The sequence below is a fragment of the Canis lupus genome, chromosome 1 (assembly GCF_048164855.1).
Source record: "Canis lupus baileyi chromosome 1, mCanLup2.hap1, whole genome shotgun sequence".
In the NCBI taxonomy this organism is placed as follows: domain Eukaryota; kingdom Metazoa; phylum Chordata; class Mammalia; order Carnivora; family Canidae; genus Canis; species Canis lupus.
In genome coordinates this window covers 110,777,428-110,782,968 of record NC_132838.1, presented here as the reverse complement: position 1 = coordinate 110,782,968, position 5,541 = coordinate 110,777,428, and positions in this window count along the sequence as shown.

Sequence of the window (5,541 nt, the reverse complement as noted above, 5' to 3'; positions counted from 1 at the left end):
AGAGAGAGAGCGCAAGTGCGGGGGGTGGAGAGGGAGAGAGAATCTCAAGCAGACCCTTCACTGTGCACAGAGCCAGACTCAGGGCTTGATCCCAGGACCCTGAGATCACACTCTGAGCTGAAAATAAGTCGGCTGCGCAACCGACTATGCCACCCAAATGCCCCTATAAAATATTTTTTAAATAACTGTCTAGAGGCGCTTGGGTGGTTCAGTCTGTTGAGTGTCTCCCTTTGGTTCAGGTCATGATCCCAGCATGAGACCCCATCAAGCTCCACATCGATAAGCAGGGAGCCTGCTTCTCCTTTTCCCTCTGCCTGCCACTCCCCCTCCTTGTGCTCTCTCTGTGCCAAATAAATAAATAAATAATTTAAAAATAATAATAATAATAACTGTCTGGGGGCACCAGGCTGGCTCAGTTGGTAGAGTGTGTGACTTTTGATCTTGGGATCATGAGTTCCAGTCCTACTTTGGGTATAGAGATTACTTACTATAAATAAATAAACTTAAAAAAGAAAATGTCTGAAGACATCTCAGAACTACAAAGGCAATGAAGAAAAGCAGCACCAAGATTTGAGGGAGGAAAATATCCAAGAAAGGTAAATCTGATATTTGGAGCAACATTTGCCTTCAAGGTGGCTGAGAGTTTAAGAAGCCAACCAGAGCTTTCAACATACTGTTGGTGCTGCAACAAATAACGTAGTTCAAAGCTTTGGAAAATACCCAAGGCTTTGGTTGGGACCCGGAAGAACTCTAATCTCTGAGTTAGGGTAAAGCCAAATAAACTAGGTTTCACAGGCACTGAAGTCAGCTTTCAAAGATCCCCATCCCTGTGAGGATTATGGTGATAATGATGTTTTAGCGCCCCCTAGTATAGCTGCCTGGAAGAAGCCAAATGCATGCAGGCGACAAAAACCCCACAAAAACACCCTATCATCTTTAGAGGAAAATGATATAGTCCAGAGCCTCAAATTAGCAATACTTTTTTTTAATACTAAACATCCATCACTCAGAAAAATCATGACTGAAAACAAAAGAAATAATAGATTAATGTAAACAGGTCCACATGTGACCAAGATAATGGAAATATTAGCATAGATACTTTAAAAATTGTGATAAAATATATACAACATAAAAATTACTATGTTAACTATTTTAAAGTGTACAGCTCAATGGCATTAAGTACACTCACAGTGTTACCCAGAATCACTATTTCCAGAACTTTCTCATCACAAACAAAATCTCTGGACCTATTAAGGAATAACCCCCTTCTTCCCTACTCCCAACCCCTGGTTGCCTGTGTTCTACCTTCTGTGTCTATGAACTTGCTGATTCTAGGTGCCTCATACAGGTGGAATCATAGAGCATTTTTCCTTTTATGTCTGGCTCATTTCACTTAGCATAATGTTTTCAATTTCACCCATCCGAGTATGGGAACTTCTTTTCTTTTCTTTATTTTTTAAAATTTTATTTATTTATTCATGAGAGACACAGAGAGAGAGTCAGAGACATAGGCAGACGGAGAAGCAGGCTCTCTGCAAGGAGCCTGATATAGGACTCGATCCCGGATCGGATCCCGGGATCACGCCCTGAGCCGGAGGCAGACGCTTAACCACTGAGCTACTCAGGTGTCCCTATTTTTTATTTTAAAGTAAGCTCCATGCCAATGTGGGGCTTGAACTCACAACCCTGAGATCAAGAGTCACATGCTGGGGCACCTGGGTGGCTAAGTTGGTTAAGCGTCTGACTCTTGATTTCGACTCAGGTCATGATCTGAGGGTCAAGCCCTGTGCCAGGCTCCGTGCTAAATGTAGGCAACATCAAATTTGCCATTTGAACTATATGTAAGTATACGGTTCAATGGCAACATGCACGTTTACATTGCTGTGAAACCATCGCCACCATCCATCCCCAGAACTTTCTCAGTGTCCCATACTGAAATTCTGTACACACTGAACAAAAACTCCACATTCCTCCCTACTCCCAGCTTCTAAAAACCACCATTCCCCTTCCTGTCTCTATGCATTTGACTGCTCTAGGTACCTCGTAGAAGTGGAATCATATAGGCCTGCTTGGGTGGCTCAGTGGTTGAGCCTCCGCCTTTGGCTCAGGTCGTGATCCCAGGGTCCTGAGCTCCCAGCAGGGAGCCTGCTTCTCCCTCTGCCTGTGTCTCTGCCTCTCTCTGTGTGTCTTTCATGAATAAATAAAATCCTTTTTAAAAAGTGGAATCATAGAGGATTTGTCCTTTTGTGCCTGGCTTATTTCATTTGGCATATTTTCTAAATCCATCTGTGTTGTAGCACGTGCCACAATTTCCTCCTTTTTATTTTTTCTTTTTTTAAAAGATTTATTTATTTATTTATTTATTTATTTATTTATTTATTTATTTATGATAGACACACAGAGAGAGAGAGAGAGAGAGGCAGAGACACAGGAGGAGGTAGAAGCAGGCTCCATGCCGGGAGCACTACGTGGGACTCGATCCGGGACTCCAGGATCGCGCCCTGGGCCGAAGGCAGGTGCCAAACCGCTGAGCCAGCCAGGGATCCCCCAATTTCCTCCATTTTAAACGCTGAATAATATTCTGTTGTATGTATGCCCCGCGTTTTGTTTATTCATTCATCCATTGATGGACACTCGGGTTGCTTCCACCTCTTGGCTAGAATGAAGTTGCTGCTGTGCTCGTTGCTATACAAACAGCTGTTCGTTCCCTGCTTTTCGTTCTTTGGGGCACAAACCCAGAAGTGGAAATGGGGATGCTAGGTTAATTTTTGCTATTTGAGTTCCATGAGATTCCACGTGAATTTTAGGGTGAGTTTTTCCATTTCTGCCAAAAATGCTGTTAGGATTTTGATAGAATTGCATTGAGTCTATAGATAGCTTTGTGTAGTACTAATACCTTAACAATATTAAGCCTTCCAACGCATGTTTATGGGCTGTTTTTCTGATTATTTTCTAATACAATAGTCCCCCCCTTACCCAGGTTTGCTTTCTTTGGTTTCAGTGACCCGCAGCCAACTGTGGTCTTCCCCTCACTTCATCTCATCATGTAGCATTTTTTTTTAATTTTTCACTTTTTAAAAATAATTTTCTAAAATTTATTTATGATAGTCACACACACACACACACACACAGAGGCAGAGACATAGGCAGAGGGAGAAGTAGGCTCCATGCACCGGGAGCCCGACGTGGGATTCGATCCCGGGTCTCCAGGATCGCGCCCTGGGCCAAAGGCAGGCGCTAAACCGCTGCGCCACCCAGGGATCCCTCATGTAGCATTTTTATCTCACATTATCAAAAGAAAAAGAAGGATGAGTATGGTTCAATACGGTATTTTAAGAGAGAGACCCCATTCACATAATTTTTATTATAGTATATTGTTATGATTATTCTATTTTGTTATTAGTTATTATTGTTAATCTATTACTGTGCCTAATGAATAAATTGCACTTTGTCATAGGTATGTATGTATGTATGTATAGGAGAAAACATGATACATACATGTTTCAGTATTATCTGTGTTCAGGCATCTGCTGGGCACCTTGAAATGGATCCTTCACAGATGAAAGGGTACTACTGTATCTTTCAGTAATGTTTTGTAGTTTTCAGTATATAAATCTTTCCTCCTTGGTTAATTTCTAAGTATATTTATTCTTTTTGATGCTACCATAAATGTAACTGTTTCATAGCTTCCGTTTTGGATTGTTCATTGCTAGCGTACAGAAACACAACTGATTTTGGAGAGAGGGTTGATTTATTTTGTGAATATGTTTATTCTCACATTTTTGTGGGCTCTAAGATTTTCTACATGTAAGATCTTAACATCTACAAATAGAGATCATTTTATTTCTTCCTTTCCAAGTTAGATCCCCCTAATTTCTTTTTCTTGCCTAATTGGTCTGGCTAAAATTTCCAGCACTATGTTAAATAGAAATGGCAAAAGCGTAAAATGCTTTCAGTATTTCATCATTGAGTATAAAGTTAGTTGTGGGCTTTTCTTGTGTTTATTATTATTTTAGAGATTAGATTTTATTTATTTATTTAGGTATCAAGAGAGTGAATAGGGGGAGAGGCAGAGAAAGAGGGAGAGAGAATCTTAAGCAGATTCCACACCCAGCGCAGAGCCTGATGCGGGGCTCGTTCTCATGACCCTGAGATCATGACCTGAGCTGAAATCAAGAGTTGATGTTTAATTGGCTGAGCCTCCCAGGCATCCCCACCTATGTAGTTATATTAGTGTGTTTCTTTATTTTTTCTTACAGCACTCTCTCTCTCTCTCTCTCTCCTTCTTCTCCTACTACCTCCTTCCTCCTCCTCATCCTTCTCCTTCCTCCTCCTCCTCCTCCTTTCTCCTTCCTCCTCCTCCTTTCTCCTCCTTTCTCCTCCTCCTCCTTTCTCCTCCTCCTTCTCCTCCTTTCTCCTCCTCCTCCTCCTTTCTCCTCCTCCTCCTCCCCCTCCTCCTCCCCCTCCTCCTCCTCCTCCTCCTCCTCCTCCTCCTCCTCTTCCTCCTCCTCCTCCTTCTTCTTCTTCTTCTTCTTCTTCTTCTTCTTCTTCTTCTTCTTCTTCTTCTTCTTCTTCTTTCTTCTTCTTCTTCAAGAGTGGGGTAGGAAGTACAGAAGGAGAAGGAGACAGCTCAGTCTCAAGTAGGCTCCATGGCCAGTATGGAGCCCAACATGAGGCTCTCTACCTCATAACCCTGAGATCATGACCTGAGCCAAAATCAAGAGTCAGTCACTTAACAGACTGAGCCTCACAGGCACCCCTTACAGCTTTATTTTCTACTTTGTTTGCTTGTTTAATTTCAGCTTGAGAGACTCCCTTTAGCATTTCTTTTTTAAAATTTTATTTATTTGTGCATGAGAGACAGAGACATAGACAGAGGGAGAAGCAGGCTCCTTACGGGGAGCCCAATGTGGGACTTGATCCCAGGACCCTGGGATCATGACCTGAGCCAGAGGCAGATGCTCAACCATTAAGCCACCCAGGTGCTCCAGGCTGGATACTTTCAAATGTCTTATCTTCAAGAATACTGACTTTTCCCCCTCAACTACCAAAATGTGCTGTTGAAATCCCCTTTGTGATTTTTTTTCATTTTAGTTATTGAACTTTCCGGCTACAAAATTTGTTTCCTTTTTATAATTGCTCCCTCTTTATTGCTAGTCTCATTCTGTTCATATATCATTTTCCTGACTTACATTAGTTCTTTGTCTATGGTTTTCTTTAGCTCATGGAGCATATTTAAGATGGTTGATATGTGTTTAACTAGCAGTTCCAGTGTCTGGGTTTCCTCGGGGATGGTTTCTGTGAAATAGGCATGGTTTCTTTTTTGTTATTAATAGGCCATACTTTCTTCTTTCTTTGTATGTTTTATGATTTTTTGTTGTTAAAAACTGGACACTCTGAATATTATGTGTTAATTCTTGAAATCTAACTTTTCCACTCCTCAAAGATTGCTGATTTTTGCTTATTGAGGTTGGAGCTATTTGTGATTTTTCCAAACAATTTTTGCCAAGCATGTATTCCTTGTTGTGTGTGGTCACTGAC